An 18,411-nucleotide genomic window follows, 5' to 3' on the forward strand; every position below is an offset into this window, starting at 1 on the left:
GGTTCCAGGGTGAGGGCCCGTGATGGGTGCCGTATGATTGCAGGCAGTGGGGTTAGGACAGAGAGAGATCATTTTCCTAGCCACATGCAGAGAGCAGAGAGCAAACTAGAAATGGGACACAGCTGTAAACTCTCAAAGCCCACCTCAGTGATGTGTCATCTAAGGAAGAAAGATACATGTTTAAGCCAGACAGGGCAGCATGACTCTAATCTTAGCATTGAGAGATTAAGGATAACCCTTAAGGCTATTGAGTGAAGCCAGCCTTGGTTGCACAATTAAGACCTTGTCTCAAAAACCTAAAATAAGTGAGCAAGCAAGCATGCAATCAAACAAAGAAAAAAGAAGAGGTCTGAGGTTATATATAGTTCGGTGATAAGCATATGCCTCGCCTATTGTAAAGCTCTGTATCCTGTCATTAGCAATGCAAAAGGGGAAAATACACATGTAGTAAAATACAAATTGGTTGTTATATTTAATCAGTACAATACCTATTGCTAGAAAGGTATGATAGTGACACCAACTTTGTATTTTGGAGTTAGGGAGTCCAAGTGTAATCGGCTGTTTCCTGTCGTGGCTGCCTGTACCAGATACCTAGCAGCTGCTTCCCAAATTGCCACTCAGAGGATTTATAATTAATACATTCTTGACTGGTAGCTCAGGCTTATTACTAGCTAGCTCTTACATTTTAAGTTAACCCACATTCTTTATTTACACTCTGCCACAGGGTGGTACCTTTATTAGCATGGCATGTTCACCTCCTGCTCCTTCTGCATCAGATTGATAACTCCTTCCAATCTCCTTAGTTTGGTTGCCTCGCCTATACTTTCTGCCTGGCTTCTGGCCAATCAGGCAATTAAACCAATTTGAGTGACAAATCTTTACAGTGTACAAGAGGGTTATTCCACAACATCCAAGATAACTTTTCTTATTTTTTAAATGTAATTAAAAAGTTCAGTATTAAATTTAAAAAGGAAGGATAAACCAAAAGATACGCAAACAGCTTTAAATGTTCCTAGTGCTATAGATGGGGTCAGGACTTTTAACCTAGAGTCGCTAATATGATGTGGCTGTTTCTTTGTTGCTGAGAGAGCTGTATGTTTGTTGTTTGTTCTGTGGTTTGCATTCTTCTTTTTTAGCTTTGGCTAAATCCTGAGCCAGTTGCTTTTACTGGAGTGACTCACATCTTGGGACTCTACTCTATGCTACTCCAAGAAAACACTACTAACTTTACCATTTCAAGTAAAAATTCTGTAGTATCCTTTCTAACCTTCCTTTGTGGACTCATCTAAAAATATGCTTCTGAGTTTTTAAAGTTCCTCGTGGATTTCTTATTTGTGGGGGACCAGACAAACATCTCTGCATCATTGCCAACTAGTTTTAGTACCTAATAATCATCTAAGAATAAGTGACAAATTATCTACCAAAAAAATAATAGAGGGCCTTTTTAAAGCAAGAAATGAAAATGTATCCCTTATTTTTTTCCTTCTAACATCAAAGATTCTTCCCATTTCTGATAAATTATCTGCATTAATCATATACTGTATAATTGCTATCATAATTTTATACATTACCCACATTTTAAATGTACATCTTTGTTATATAGGATTGTATGATTTTTATATTGTTAATACTTGGTTTATATGAAGAGATGACATATGGCAATCAGGAATGATAAATAAAACATCTTTCTGATCATTTTATTATTATTCTTTGCAGCAGTTCTTGTTTTATTAAAAATAAAACCAGATGTGGTAGTAGACACCTGTAGTTCCAGTTCTCAGCAGAGGATACTGAAAAGGGTCTAGAGGCCGGCATGGACTACGTAGTGAGTTTCAAGCTAGACTGGGCTATATAGCAAGACCCTGTTTCCAAAATAAAAACACCCAGAAGCTAAAAAAGTATATAACCAATTTAATATAATAATAATTTTATGGTAAATTATCTTCTACTAGAATGGTAAACAGTTTTCTCATAGGTAGTGCTATATTTATTTGGTCCCTTTAGTCTTTTCCACTCTGATTGGCTTGATTGCTTTGGGACTCCAAGAAGAGATATCCCTGTAAATTCTAACTTTCAGAATTAGAGATTTGGGGTTGTAATGTGTTGTGAGTTTTCTAGATTTCTTCTGCTCTTTGGCAGTTTATTTGGGTCAGCACGACTTCTATTTGTACAGTGGTAGAACTGTTAGGTAGTGCTTGGCTTTTTTTCTGACCTCTTAGGTATGATTTTTCCTGATCACCCCTCCCCCATGTACTTCTAACTATTCTGTTAGAAACTAACTCAGGCATTTTCCCCACTGGTTTCTCCTTAACAAGTTTGAATTATTATTTTCTAAGCTATGTTAGTATTATTTCATATAATTAAATTTTTATTTTAAATTGTGTGTGTGTGCGTGTGTGTGGGTGTGCGTGTGTGCACATGAGTGCAGATGCTCGCAGAGGCCCGTGGATCCCCTAGGAGATGGAGTTGTAGGTGGTTGGTTGTGAGCTGACTCTGGAAGAAGAGTTCATACTCTTAACCACCAAAATCATCTCTCCAACCTCTAGTTTGTGTGACATTAGTGATCAGTTAACACTTGTGCTTTTTGTTTATGTATGTATTTGTTTTCTTCTATTCCCCATCTCTGTCCCTTCTTTGCATATCTATGCTACTGAGGCTTGACTCTGGGGCCTCATGCCTATGAGCCAAGTTCTTTACCATGGAGCCACATTTTTAGCCTCTTTTAAAGATTTACTTTTGGATAAGGTCTTGCTAAGTTGTCCTGGCTAGCAGTGTTCCTGCCTTAGTCTCCCTAGTATCTGGGATCGCAGGTATGTGCACCACACCAGCTAATGTCTGTACTTTGTTTTTCTGCCTGTGCTTACTCACTGCATGTGCTCCAGAGAATCTAAAAGTGAAATGACTCCAGTCATTTCCAAACACAGCTGATGCTTGGACTGTCCAAGTAGCCAAAGCTAGAAACCTGTGTCTTCAATACTGAGCCCATAGAATCTATTATTAAATTCTTTTTACTACTTCTAAACTTGTCCAAATTTAAAACATTATTATGTATTATAACTGAGTGTCCAAGACTTTGGTTTAGCACTTCTTAAACCTTTACTGCCCTGAATGAAGTACGAGTTTGATTTCAGTAATTCCCTGCCTAAAGTCTATAGTGATGAGTTCCCAGTCATCTATATTATACTTTCTTGATGCTTCTTAAGAAAGGCTTGGTGACTGCTTACTTTTTTAGTCTTATCTCCTGTCTTCTCAGGTTTCTATTCTAGTATCCTTCCAGACTCCTCCGTTGCCAGCCCTTTTTGAGGTGTTGGTTCTAATCCCCAGTTGCTCAGGCTGTTCGGTCCCCTTCATCCCGACACACCCTTACTCATCCTTCAGCTCAGTTATGGAATGACTTTGTTAAGGAAACCTCTGTTCCTTGAAAGGTAGGGCAGGTGTCTCTGCTCTGTGGTGGGTCGCTTTTTTAAACAATATAAAGGCAGTGTGTTGTTGTCGGGAGTGAGCTGCTTGTTCGTCCCGGCTGCTCAGCTAGCGTGACCCGAAATAATGACAGAAACTGTATTCATTAAATCACTACTTAGCCCATGAGCTCTGACTTCTTATTGGCTAACTCTTATATTAATTTAACCCATCTCCATTAATCTGTGTATTGCCATGTGGCAGTGCCTTACCGGGTAAAATTCCCAGCATTTGTCCCTGGCGGCTCCCTGATGGCTCCCTGACTCTGCCTTCTTCCTCCCAGCATTCAGTCCAGTTTTTTCCTCCTACCTAAGTTCTGCCCTATCAAAAGGCCAAGGCAGTTTTTTTTTTTTTAAATTAATGGTAATGACAGCACACAGAGGGGGCTCCCACATTAGTGTGTTTTTCTCTTGTTACACAGCAGCGTTCTTAATTGTGCAGAGTAGTGCATGCCTGTAGTTCTGTCTGCTTTGGGCTTTCAGGTGAGAGCACTGCTTGAGCCTAGAAATTTGAGGCTACTCTGGGCAATATGACAAGAATATCACTTCTAAAAAAAAGTTTCTGATGTCACTTTTCCTTCTATGTTTGTTTATTTCTTTGCTTCCCTGTAAAACATAGCTCATTAAAAGATTTGTCTGTGTATGTGACCTCTCCTTCTTCTCTATTTTCTCGAGTCATTCTGGCTTTTATTCTCCATTGCTGTACTTTTAATTGCATTTTGGCCGTTTCAGCTATTGTTCTTACCAAGATCATTAATGGCTCCTAGATTGTTATTTCCAGTGGTCAGTTTCTGTTTCTTCCCTTACTCCAATCACATCAGTTATCTCCTGTAGTTCTGGGAAATACCCTGTGCACCTCGCACAGCTTCCAGGAGAGATCATTTTCTCTGAGGTTTCTCTCAGACTTGCCTGCCATTCTTCTCAGTTTCTTTACTTAATCTTCATCTCTCTTGGCCCTTCAAGTTGCTTCAAGGTTGGGCCTCTTCTTTATTTGTACTTGATCTGTTGGTGATCTCATCCTATTTCTTGACTTTAAATTCCGTTTATATTATGATGAAAACCAAATTACCCGTGCTGTTGTGTAAAGGATCAATATACCTTTTTAGTTTTAACATTCCTTCAAGGGTAGGGAAGCTAGAGACTATAAGCATATTAAAGCTCTGGGTTTTAAAATACCCCCAGGTTTTAAAAAAATGTCCAAATAGAAGCAGTTGGTTGCCAAAGTTTTTCTATTCAGAATTTAGTTCTGTAATCTGTTTGTTTGTTTGTTCTTCAAGACAGGATTTGTCTGTGTAGCTTTGGAGCCTGTCCTGGAACTCTCTCCAGGGTGGCCTTGAACTCACAAAGATCCACTTGCCTCTGTCTCCTGAGTGCTGGGATTAAAGGTGTGTGCCAGCACCACCCAGCTTAGTTCTTTAATCTTAAAGAACAAAACACAGTTGGTCTGAAAACTCTTCGGTTTTAAATAAAGTTTTAAAGTGATTTTATTGCTGAAGGCAGCAGCTTTATTTCTGGATGCTGTGTGTGTGTATAGGGTTACTAACCTTTTAACTTATTGAATTTTCCCTTCTTGATCAACCTTGAAGTTTACCCATTTTGTGTTTGGAAAAGTCTGTTTTTGAGTTCTTTCCCTCTCATTTTGTGACAGTACTTGCATTTCTATGTTGTTCCCCCAACCTCCAGTGGTGTGTGTGTGTGTGTGTGTGTGTGTGTGTGTGTGTATGTGCATACACATGCAGGTGCAGTATGTGTGGGTACATGGATGTATGAATACATGTGTGGGGGCCAGAGGTTGGGATCCTGTGTCTTCTGTTGCTCTCGACCTTATTTTCAAGATAAGATTCCTCATTGAACCTAGAGCTCACCTATTGGCCTACCAGGTTAGCTGGCCAGCCTGCTGTAGGGTCCTGTCTTTCTCTGCCTTCCCAGTGAAGGTATTATAGGTGCACACCACATGACTCTTAATGAGTGCTTCAGCTCTGAACTAAGTCCTCATGCTTGTCCAGCAAAGCACTTTACTGACCAAACCATCTCCTTAACTGGTTGTTTCCCTCCCAGATTACCATTTTACCTTCTTTACATAATTTCCCACTAAGTGATCATAGTGTGATACTGAAGATGTGTTAGCTGTAGTAAATAAAGATTGTTTTTGTCACTCTATACTTTATTATTTATTTATGTTTAACTTTTTATTTGAGGATTTCACATCATGCACTCTGATCCCATTCATCTCCTGTCTTATCCTATCCACCCTTTGCCCTTGCAACCTCCTCCACAAAATAAAATAAAAATAAAATTTAAAAGAAAGACATCTTGCCATGGAAGCTGTAGTGTGTCACAGTGAGTCACACAGTATTTCCTTTAGTTCATACATGGTGTGCATTGCAGTGAGTCATTCTAGTTTGAGGCCTCTGGCTCCTGCTACACTATCAATACTGGATCCTCACTGGGACTCCTCTTGCATATCCTGTTATCCTGTTGTTTCCCTGTGCCATGGAGATCCTGCAGCTTTGGTTCTGCAGAACTGGTCCTTTCATGTGCACAGCACCTGTGCTCCACCCCAGTCATAGATGGACTGGATATTGGGGTGGATCAACTCATAGCCATGCTTCTGGGCCTGGGTGATAGCTGGTTGGTCAGCCCACCAGCAGACCTCACCCTCATCACTAGGGTGAACTTTCCAGTTGCCCTGCCTAGCTTTCTCAATGCCTCAGGCAGCAAGGGGTGTGGGACTAGTTCTCCTGTTCTCAACTACCGGGGCCAGATTTACTGGGTTACGCAGGTGAGGTGAGGGCCCACTCTCCTGAGTGCTGTAGCTGGCGGTGGGAAGGTTTAGGTCTCCCACTCTCATAGCCCTGAAACCAGCTCTCCTGCCTGTCACAGCCCACACCACTGAATGACAGATGAGGGGCGGGGTCAACTCTCCCGCCCTTGGGGCCAGCTTACCCTCACCCTGCCATTAGGGTTAGCTCTACTGTGCTGCCCAGGTGAGGTGGAAGGTCTGCTGTCCCAAGTGCTGCAGCCAGTGAAGGACAGGGGCAGCTCTTCCTAGTGTTGAGTGAGGAGCGGAGCCAACCCTGCAGCCTTTGAATATCAACATTGTCCCAGGTGGCAGTCCAGACCAGGGACATCCACATGGCCATTGGTGGTTACGTGGGCCATGGACATCAACACAGACCCAGACATGGCCCTCACTATGACCTCAGGAGACTTTGCATGCTACTCACATCAGGCTCTTCTTCTCCGCTGTATCTTCAGATCTGCCCATCTTTGTAGCGCTCAAGCTCCTCTGCTCCTCCTTCTCTCCCATCTCTCCACCTCATACTTGCACATAATAGTGGTTTGTGCTCCTGGCAGACCAAGAGTTGGGCAGGGTATCTGGGTGTCTTCTTCCTGCCCATTCTGTGTGGTGGCGAGCAGGGCTCTGGGTGTCTTCAAGTGTTTGTCCAACCCAAAACTTCCAAAGGAAATAAATCTCTGGCCAAAGTTCAATGCAGCAAGATAAAACTGTAGTTCAACAGAGTTGTCCAGTCTTGTGGTTGAACTGCCTCTACAACCTACTGTAGAGATTGCAGAGAGGCCACTGATGAGAAATAAACTCAGCAGGACATGTCCAGTCAGTTGTGGGTCTCCACTGTAGGTGCTACTCTCCTTCCTGGACTAGGATGCAGCTCTGGGAGTCACAGTGACTCGTCCATTGGTCAGTTTTCTGACTGGAAGATGGCATAGACCCACTAGCACTTGTGTTTGTCACTGGTTCAATCGATGGGCAGCGTAACTCACCTTTTCCCCAGGAACAAGAACAGCAACCACCCTCGCTCAGTTCCAGCTCACTTCGTAGCTCACAAATGCTCTTCTTCCGTTTCTCTACTGCTTATTTGATTGCTTCTTTCTCTCCCATCACTCCATCACCTTCTTACTCACTTCCCGCACCAGGTGGTCTGGGGTGTTGTCTGAATGCTTCCTGGAGTGCCTGTTTGGGCTGGCAGCATGGCAGGGGTGGAGGTTTCCGCCTGGGTGACAAATAAAAATTTAAATCCTCAAGTGTTAATTTTCAGATTTCTCTTTGTAAAGATAAGCACTCTGTTGGTGTATATTCTTCCAATATTTTTACTTCCTAATTGCTCTGGCTGGTTTTGTGTCAACTTGACACAGGCTAGAGTCAGAGACAAAGGAGCTTCAGTTGAGGAAATGCCTCCATGAGATCCAGCTAAGGCATTTTCTTAGTTAGTGATTGATGTGGGCGAGCCCAGCCCATTGTGGGTGGTGCTATCCTTGGGCTGGTCCTGGGTTCTATAAGAAAGCAGGTTGAGCAAGCCAGTAAGCAGCACTCCTCCGTGACTTCTACATCAGCTCCTGCCTCCAGGTTCCTGCCCTGTCTTGAGTTTCTGTCCTAATTTCCTTTGGTGTTTAACAGCAATGTGGAAGTGTCAGCTGAATAAACCCTTTCTTCCCCAACTTGCCTTTTGGTTGTGGTGTTTCATTGCAGCAATAGACTAAAACACTTAGAGTGCAGCCTATATCATTGATTTTACAAAAATGGATTATATTTTAATTATATTTTTACCCTGATACTACAGCCCTACCTCATTATTTGTGAAGATTGTATTTCATCAGATGATTATAGTATGGGTTTTTGTTGTTTTCTGCAGTTTCTTCCTTAGCCTTTTGAGTATTTGATTTTACAGGTGTGTTCAACCAAGCTCTGTTTGTCATACAGTTTGGATGGACATTAGAGTTATTTCCAGTTTGTTTGAGACAAGGCCTGCTGTGACCTGGAGCTCACAGAGATCTGCCTGCTTCCTGAGTGCTGAGATTAAAAATGTGTGTCACCACGCCCACTCCCAGTTTTAAATTTTTAATTAAAATTTTTTGGCAATATCATACTTATATACAATGAACTTTGAGTACATTCAACCCTTACCACCTTCTCATCCCTTCCCACTACTCCAGACTTTCTTCTTTCTAATAAGTCTCCCCTTATATCTGTGCTTTTATCTTCTTCCTCTCTTAGTCTCTATCCTTCCCTCTCCCATTTTCTCCCTTGCTTCCTTTTTGTTCAGTTCCTCCCAGGTAGTCACAGCCATGTGTGCTCATGATCATAAGGACCACTTTGTGTTCAGAAGACAGCACATACTGCATTCTTCCCCACCCTTCGCTTCCCGTAGCCCTTTCACTCTCTCTTCTGTGATGTTCCCTGGGCCGTGGATGGGGTGACATAGAAAACCCACTTGGGTCTAAGCACTAGCTGTCGTGTTCCCCTGTTTAACTGTTGCCCGCTGCTAATCCAGTCTGAGAGCAACAGGAGACTGTGGGTATAAACATATAAGAAAACAGTTTTAACACATTTGGGAAGACACCAGTATTAGATTCTCCAATAGAGCATGTGACCTCTCACAGGCTTTTCACCAGTTCTGTGGTGCAGGCATATATGTATTCCCTCCTGTAGAGTTTCTTCAGTCCAATCAGAAAGCAGTTGGTTACCCATAGAACATTCATGTGGTAGCATATCTTGCCAGGCAGTTCAGTACTGGAACAGGAATGCCTATAGCTCGGTGTGATTGTTTTAGCACTATGGTGGTGGGTATCCAAGAGCAAATATAAGAGCCTCTAGTGTTTTGAGAGTCTGTGGGGACTATCTGGCCAATCATAGGGGAATATCCCATAGCTGACACTGGAATTTTGGTTTGAAAACCTATGGCTTCTGGGAGCAGTGTTAACCACCATGAGAAATACTTCTGTTCAATTTCTTTTTTTCCTTTTTTTTAAGTCTATGAAATGGTAGGTTCCTATATGACCTTTTCATGCATTCTTAATTTTGATTGCCCCCCCTTCTCCAACTCCACGTTTCTTCTATTTCTTTATTTCCTCATTTCTCTTCAACCCTTGTCTTTCCTACAGTCCCTTCTCTGCTTTCATATAAATAGATTTACTCTTCCTGCTCCCTTCAACATCCCCTGCCCCATGTCTCCTTTCCTGATACCTGGCCTCTTCGGGCACTCACTACAACCTCAACATAGCTATCTAAAAATTTGAGTTCAAGATCCACATATGAGAGAGAACACCCAGTGTTTGTCTCTCTGGGTATGGCTTGCCACATTCGGTATAATATTTTCCAATTCCATTCATTTTCCTGCAGATTTCATTTTTCTTTAATGCTGAGTAAAATTCAATTGTGTGAGTGGTTTGCGATAGTCACATGTTTATTCTATAATTAATTATAGAATAATATAATTGTATATAATTAAACTGTATAATATATAATTAATATGATTAATTAATATAACTAATCTATAATTGTTGCTAGCTGAATTAATGATCAGAGATGCTCAGGAAATGACTGGTAAACAATGGGTCAAGTATATAGTATTTTATTACTATATGAATCAATTAAATATTGAAAGTATTTATTTAGAGTTTATTCAGTATACATTTTATTAAGGGTTCAAAATAGAACTGATTCTACTCTCCAAGGATTTTTAGTAGTCGTGAAGAATCTTTGATGTCCTTACTTTTTTGTATAATCTTTGGGCATACGTTTAACTACTGTCTTAATCATGGTGCACATGAGTTTGATGAGGGCATGTGTGTAAAGGAGCTAGCATAGGACCTGGTATGAGCAAATACTTCATGTGCTTGTGGACATGGGAACTGGGAAAACCTCAGTTAATGCCTGTGTGTCAAATCGTTGGTATCAGGTAGTATATGCAGTTTTGAAAGAAATTTTCATCCCTGCCTTTCCAGGTGGTTTTGCAGCAGCAGGTCTGCTTGTTTTATTTTCGCCATCACTATCTGCCCCTCGGCCGACTATCAGCCTTGTCTTACTGATGTAGGAAGTGAAAACATTCTTATTTTACAGAGGCTTGAGAGAAACAGAAGAAGCAATAAAATATCCAGACAAATAGAGATAATAGAGCAAAATATTGAAGTTAAAACAGTTTAAAATCTGCCCAGTGTGGTGGCTCACACCTGTAATCCTATCTCTTGGGAGCTAGAGGCAGGAAAATCAGGTTTAGGTCATCCTTGCCTACATGACAAGTTCAAACCTGGGTGAAGTCTACACAGCCTGTACTAGTAAGATCTTGTTTCAAAAACAAACAGTAAGACAAAATGTTTAAAATGCACCTTTCTCTCCATTGCTAGTTTGGGAGCACTTTTAGCAAGTTACTTAATCTCTTTTAATTCTAAATTATTTATCTGTAGTATGGGAATGATGTAACAAGTGCATTAAGTGAAAAAATGCATATAGAGGAGTTTGTGCAGGCATATAGAAAAATCTTAAAACACAGATATGATGGCTGTGGTGGCCATTGGCGGGCAGTGGATGTTTTGTTCAGCTTTGCTCTCTATGGATAGTTTGTAAATAGCTGAATTCTGGGTGTAAATGGTATTGCTTTTCATGGAAGTGAAAGAAATCAATTCTTTAAAAATGTATTTATTCTAATTTATTCTTTTATTTAGTGTGTGTGCTCTACTGTGCCATCCATGGCTCATATGGAGGGTTTCTTCTTCTCCTGTGTATGTTCCAGGGATCAAACTTAGGTTGTCAGGCTTCATGGTAAGAGGCTTTAACTTGTTGATCCATCTCACTGGCCCAGAAATCAATACTTTAAAAGAAAATTTTGCATGGTGGTACACACATTTTATTCCAGCACTCAGGAGATAGAAGCAGGTAGATATCTGTGAGTTTGAGGCCAGCCAAGGGTTCCATAGTGAGACTTATCTCAATGCAAACAAATTAATGAAATTAGTTAAAAGAAAATTTCACAACTTCTCCAACTTGGGTCTCAAGATTTTCCTAGGGGAATTGTCTAGGATCTGTGCTCAAGGCATAAGTGGAGGTAGAAAATGAAGATGATATTTTCTGTTACTAAATTGCAGTTCAAAGTCTTGAAAAGAATTAGTGAATTCTGAATGGGAATATTATTATTCTGAGAAGTGGGTGTCAGGAAGACTGTTGGGAGTGGGCTCTGTGTGAACGTCTGAATCATGTGGTAGTAGAAAACCGGAGCCTCTGCACTTGACGTTGTAAGTCTGTTTTCTTTAGCCCAGATAGTCATTTCCCATGATAAAATTGTCATTTCTCAAGTAAAATTATTTTTCATAGGTTGTATCATTTTGCTTCTATTTATTCTCCTATGATTATTAATTATTATTATCATTATTACTTTACTTTTCCAAAGAAAAAATTATCTGCTCAAGACTTTGACCATTTACATATTGACAAGAATTCTTTGAAGATTACAATTTGCCTTTTAAAAAATGTATATAGAGACTGTGTGTGCTTTCTAAGAAAGGACTAAAATACTGGTGGCAAAAGTGAGCAAGTCATGATCTCCCTATTTCTAGTGACTTAGATTGAAATTCATCCTATAACTGCTGTATCTCAGAGATGTTAGAGTAACTTTCCTAAACTTTTTTTTTTTTTTTTAATGTATAAGGTTATTGGGGAAGTAGCAGAAAAGTTAGCAACAAATGCATAGAAAATCTCCTGTCACTCCAGACAGTAGCAAATGTGTTACAGGAACAGGATATAGCCCTCTGAGGTGTTGGTGTCAAGACTGTATGCTGGAGTCCCTTGTGCCTGAGCCGATTGCTAAGCTGAGTAAAAGCTGTTTTCCTGTGCTCTGAGTGGGCAGTGTCTCTGGTTTCCCTGTGTGTGGTGGTCTTGCTGTCCACTTCCTAGCCAGCTGGTGTCCACAAACAGCTGGGAGGCAAGGAGGAGAGGGGTCAGGTAGCCTTTTAGCACACAGGTTTCCGGAATTTGCAAAACTAGGCCAGAGTAAACCCTCAAGGCAGAGCCCTGCTTCTACTTCCCCTTCCATGAGCCCCTGAGGGCACTGCCCAGCACTGACAGTGGACACTCAGTGAGCAGTCAGGAGACCAAGAGGCTGTGAGAAGGAAGATGTGTTCCCACAGCACCGAGGTTTGACATGGACAGGAACGGACTTTCCAAATACAGGGTAAGGCTTTCAGTATCCCCTCCCTGCAGTATCTATGGCCAGGGCACAGGCAACCCATGACTGCTCCCGAATACAGGGGCCTAAACCAGTACTTTAATCAGATCTGTTATTGTGCCCGTATTAAGAAATCTTCAACATCCTTGTCGAGGGCCAAGCCCCCCTTTTACATTATGTCTTGGATTTGTTATTCTTTAGAGCTGGGTCATGACTATATATAAATGTGCTGCCGTACCTGTGCCTCCTCCTCGCCTCTCAATCTAGGCACCACCCTCACACATAAGTGTGCCCTCTGCACTTCACATCAATCTTGTAGAATTTAGCTATTTGATTCATACTTTATTTTTAGCGTTTCTAGGTATATGGTTTTTCTCTATAGTTGGGTGCCTAGTAAGTATTGTGAATTAAAATGATTTGACCCAGTGGTGGATTCTTGTTTGAAATGAGTTCAAGCTATTCTCCTTGCTTCATGAAAATTTTATAATTTTGTGAGATTTTTATGAGAGCTTTGAATTAAATATCATAGAGTGCTTAATTTAAGAGGAAGGCAGGCAGACATTGTGGTTTGGAATTTTTTGTTTTGGAATCATAGTGTCAAGTCAGCAATCGCTGTGAGACTGTTACCGTCTGTTTAAAGCCTAAGTCTCAGTTTTTTATCTATAAAATGGAGATGTTACTATCTTCTTGGTAGACTTATGAGGATTGAAGTGATACATGTCAGATATCTGCATATCACAGGAGGTCTGGAGGTGGAAGCTATTAATGTTGCTTCTTTTAATGATATTGCATAGCCCTTACTATACAAGTCTTTTACCTCCTTGCTAAATTTATTCATAGTTATTTTTTTTTTCTTTTAGAGTCTTTTAAATGGAAGTGCTTTCTTAATTTCCATTTTGGGGTACCCATTACTGGCTTATAGAAACATAGCTGCTGGGCTACGGGTGTAGCTGAATGGTAAAGCATTTTGCCTAGAGTGTGCAAAGGCCTGGGTCCCAGCTTCAAACTAAAGGACTGTAATTTAGAAATGACAGCTTTTTCTGTGTCAGCTATGTAAGGTGCAGTTTAGTTGAATTTGTTACCTGAATGGCATTTGGTGTGTTCTGTGGGGTTGTCTAGCCTGTGAATGGACACATTTACCTTTCCCTTTTCAGTTTGCTTGTCTTTCTTGTTAATAGCTACAACTTCCAGTATAATGTTGAATAGTAAAATAATGATAAAGCTGTGTTCTTATTGTTCCTTATCTAATGGGAGGAAGCTGCTATTCTTTAAAAAATTAACATGACACTTTGTACATATATAGCATTTACTTTGCACATGTTTGCCCTGCCTGCTGGTACTTTTCTCTTCTGCAAGTACCCCCTCTGCTTTCATTCGTGCATGAGATACATAGAAACACATGTCGTATTTAGTCCTCCTGTTTCACTCTACCTCTTAACATGAGGTATGAAACCTTTCTTGTTGCTGTAATGCCATACCTGACAAAAGGAAGGGTGTGTCTGTACTCACGGATTGAGAATAGTTTCTCCGAGGAGATGACATGGCAGGAACATGAAGCAGTGATTCGCACTGAAACCATACTCAGCGAACAGAGAAATGAATGTTGGTGCTCAGCTTGCTTTCTTGTTTGATCTGAGAACCCAGCTCAGGGAGCAATGTACCCACATTGAGGGTCAGTTTGTCCACCTCAATTGACACAATATAAAAACTTCCTCAGAGGCGTGCCTGGAAGTTGGTAATACCTCCCAGCTGACAGTCAAGAAGCAATATTGCAGTTGTCTTCCTCCCCGATAGTCTCCCGTTCCTACTTTGATGTTTTCCACACGCATTGCCACTCAGTCAGGAAAGCAAAGAGATGTGACTTCTGGTGCTTGTTTTCGTTTCTCTTTCTTTTTTCAGTCCAGCACCCCTAACTTGTGGGATGATATGCCCACTTTCAGAGTGGGTCTTCTCTCATTTAAACCTCCCCAGAAACACCTTCACAGATGTACTGGAGGTGTGTCTCATAGGAATTCTAAATCCAGTCAGGTTGACAGTAAATTAACTAGCACCATGTGTGTGCTCTGTGCATGGAAAACCTGCAGTGCTTGTCTTTCCAGCCGGCTTATTTTGTTTACTATTTTGATCGCCCAGCTCCATTTTTCCACATGTGTCAGTTTTATTCCTTCTGGGGTTGAATAATAACTTGACTGTATATATGCCATGTTTTTGTTCATTTCTTTAAATTTTTTTTATGTGTAAGCATTTTGCCTGCATGTATGTATGTGCACCATGTGTGTACAGTGCCTGCTGAGTCCAGAAGAGGGCAGTAGATCCTTAAGAGCTGAAGTTACAGGCAGTTGTGTGTGGGTGTTAGGAACAGAACTCAAGTCTTCTGTAAGCAGCTAGTGCTCTTAACTGCTGAACAATCTCTCCAACCGTCTGTTTACTTCTTGGTTAGCATTTAGGCTGATTGCATATTTAAGCTGTGCGAGGAAGACATAAGGAAACACTTCATGATACAGGCTAGGCCAGGACTGAAAAGGACTCTAATAGCTCAAGTAACATCAAGAACTAATAATGGGCCATATGGAAAAAAGTTAAAAGACCTAGCCTAAGCATTTATTTTAAAGTGCTTTGTTAAAATTTAGGTGACACCTTTGTTAAAATTTAGGTGACTTTAGATGCATGGGCTTATTTCTGAGTCCACTATTCTATTCTATTCTATTAGTCCTTTTGACTGTGCTTTGCTGTTTTTTTTTTTTTAATGTGTCTCTTATGTAATTGAGGTCAAGTATTGTGATACCTTCAGCATTATTTTCTTCATAGGATTATTTTGTCTGTTCAGGAGCAATTGTACTTACATGTGAATTTCAGAATTTTTTTTTTCAAGTTCTGTTTAGAGTACCATTGAAATTTTGGTCTGGCTTGCATTGACTGTAGATCATGGTCATTAATACATCCATTTTCACAGTATTTTTCTGTGAATCTGAGTTTGGAGAAGTCTTTCCATCTTTGGTTGTCTTCTTCAATTTCTCAGTGTTTTGAAAGATTTATTTTAAAAATTATGTCTATACGTGGATCTGTGTACATGTGTGGTATCCTCAGAGACCAGAAGAGGAATTACAGGAGGCTGTGAACTGCCCTGTGTGAGTTCTGGGGATCTAACTTGGATCCTCTGCAAGAGTAGTTTGCATACTTAACTACTGAGCCCTCTCTGCAGCCCCTTCAGTGTTGTGCAGTTTTCATTGCAGTTCTTTGACTTCCTTGCTTAGGTGTTTTCTTAGGTATTCTATTCACTGGGAAGATGTTATGTGGATTTTCCCCCTCTGATTTTTCTCAGCAGGCTTGTTACTGGTATATAGAAAAGCAGCTTGTTTTGTGATGATTTGTATTATGTCACTTTACTGAAAGTGTTTATCACATCAAAGAGTTTTTTGATGAAGTCTTGAGGGACTTTTAAGTCTAAGACCATGTCATCTGCTAACAGGGTTAGTTTGCCTTCTTTTCTTAGCTCTGTTGAAGACTTTAAGAATTGTTTTATTAAGAGTATAGAGAGAGTGGACACTCCTATCTCCCTGTTCATTTCAAGGAAGTACTCTTCATTTTCTCCTGTTAATATAATGCTGATTATCAGGTTGTCAGATGTAGGTTTACTATGTTGAGATGTAGCACTTGTAGTTCTAGTTTCTTTAGGGCTCTTTCCATAAAGGGATGTTGGACTTCAGCAAAGGTCTTTTGAGAATCTATTCAGTTAATTATGCAGCATTTGTTTTTCAATTCTGGAGACCATGAGCTAGATTATATATTGATTTGTGTGTGTTGAGCCATCCTGTCATCCCAGAAATAAAGTCCGTTTGGTCATGGTTTATGATCTTTAAAATATGTTTTTGAATTTAGTTTGTAAGTCTATTTTTGAGAATTTAAATTTTTATTATTGTGCACATATATGTATGAGTATATGCCTGCCATTATATGTGTGCTGAGGTCAGGGCACATCTTTGTGGACACCTTCTTTTCCACTTTTCTGTAGGTTCTGGGAATTGAACTCAGGCTTTAGGGTTGTGGAAGGTGTGGACAGTTTTCTAGATAGGTACCACATACCAAAATTAAATCAAGATCAGATGAACAATTTTAATAGATTTATAACCTGAAAGGAAATAGAAGCAGTCATCAAAATCCTCCCAACCAAGAAAAGCCCAGGACCTGATGGTTTCAGTGCAGATTTCTACCAGAACTTCAAAGAAGAGCTAAAATCCTTTTCTGACCAGGACTGCTTCTTAAAATGTTAAGCGGCATGGCTAGGACTAAGGTTGCTTTGCCTTTTGGCTCCACTCAGTCCAATGTGGCGAAGGTCTGCTTAGCACCAGTTCTGGGAGCCATGCGTACAGCCCCATTTTCAGGCACACAGTGGGTCTATATTGCCATTAAGCAAGTTGTAGCACTCTGCTCACAAACCCCATTTAATTGTTTTGTAGCTGGACCTCCTGAAAGAGTCAGAGCTGTTTGTACTGGCAAAACAGGATGCTGTAGCAGTTTTTACTGCTACAGCTGAGTCAGGAAACCTCTTAAAGGAGCCACGTCTCTGCATTCCGCCAGCAAACAGAACAAGAAGCTGCATTAAACTATGTTTGTGTGTGTGTGTGTATGTGTCTAGGATTCTTTTTCATGCCCTCTCAGGTTTTTGTGTGGATTTAGTTAACCATGTTGGTGCCAATTTATTGACAGAGGCTGCTTATTCGTTCCCGGCTGCTCAGACCCAAAATAACCACCCAGAAACTGTATTAATTGCAATACTGTTTGGCCATTAGCTTAAGCATATTACTAACTAGCTTTTATATCTTAAATTAACTCATTTCTATTATTTTATATTTTACCATGAGGCTCGTGGCCTACTGACAAGTTTCTGGCTGGTTGCTCGTGTCTTTCTCCTCTGGTGGATACATGGCTTCTCCCAGCATCCAGTTTAGTTTTTCCGCCTAGCTCTATTCTGCCCTATCACAGGCCAAATCAACTTCTTTATTCATTAACCAATAAAAGCAACACATACAGAAGGACCTCCCATATCACCCAAGGAGTGAATGGAGTTGGGGTGGGAGAGAAGATGAAGGGAGCGGTGGTGGGGGAGTGGGAACTGGGATTGGTATGTTAAATGAGAAAAAAAGTTTTTTTAAAAAAATACAAAAAATTTAAAATTATTTTAGTAGGTTTTTTTTTTTTATGTGTATGGCTATTTTGCCTGAATGTAACTTTGTGCATCAGATACATGCATTCTTTGTATCCAAGGAAGCTAGAAGAGGGCTTCTAATCTTCTGGAATTGGAATTACAGATGGTTATGTGCTGGGATTGAACCCAGGTCCTTTGGGAGAGTAGCTAGTACTCTTTAACTGCTGAGCTATCTCTCCAGCCCTTTTACCTGCTAAGCCATTTTGTTGGCTCTTTATTGAGAATTGTTATATCTATGTTCATCTGGGAGTTTGGTCTGCAGGTTGTTGTTGTTGTTGGTGGTGGTGGTGGTGGTGTGTATGTGTGTATCCTCGTCTGTTTTTGGTATGGGGTAATAATAGCTTCATAAAATGAGTTTGAAGTGTTCTTTCTCTTTCTATTTCATAGAACTGGTGAAGAACAGGTGTTGGGTCTTCTTTAAAGGTCCTGTGGAATCCAGCAGTGAATCTGTACCATCTCAGACTTTTGTTGTTGAAAGACCATTTATTTCTTCAATTTTGTTACTTGTTAGAGATGTATTTAGTCTACTTATTTCCTCTTGATTAAGTTTTTGGTAGGCCATGTTTCTAGAAACTTTGTCATGTCTCAATTTCTGTATTCTTCTGTATTCTGTAATGATTCTGTGTATTTTTGTTTGAATGTATATGGTATCTCTGTACGTGTGTGTGGCAAGAGCTTGTATGTGTGCCTGTTAGAATGTGGTGTTGGGTGTCTTCCTCAACCACTCTCCACCTTATTTATTTTTATGTGTATGAGTGTTTTGCGTGCATGTATATATGTATGTGTGTGT

General features: G+C 40.4%; 1 protein-coding gene and 1 non-coding gene across 23 annotated transcripts in view; one reads left to right on the plus strand and one right to left on the minus strand.

Moving 5' to 3' along the window:
- Window positions 1-18,411, plus strand: part of Slmap (sarcolemma associated protein) — a 132,057-nt gene that overhangs the window by 23,648 nt on the left and 89,998 nt on the right. The gene's annotated exons all lie outside the window — the stretch shown is intronic.
- On the minus strand, window positions 12,367-12,499 carry LOC130875292 (small nucleolar RNA SNORA71). The gene has a single exon (XR_009057218.1). It is a non-coding gene; the product is annotated as a small nucleolar RNA SNORA71 (small nucleolar RNA).

This window comes from Chionomys nivalis, chromosome 5 (genome assembly GCF_950005125.1).
Source record: "Chionomys nivalis chromosome 5, mChiNiv1.1, whole genome shotgun sequence".
Lineage (NCBI taxonomy): Eukaryota > Metazoa > Chordata > Mammalia > Rodentia > Cricetidae > Chionomys > Chionomys nivalis.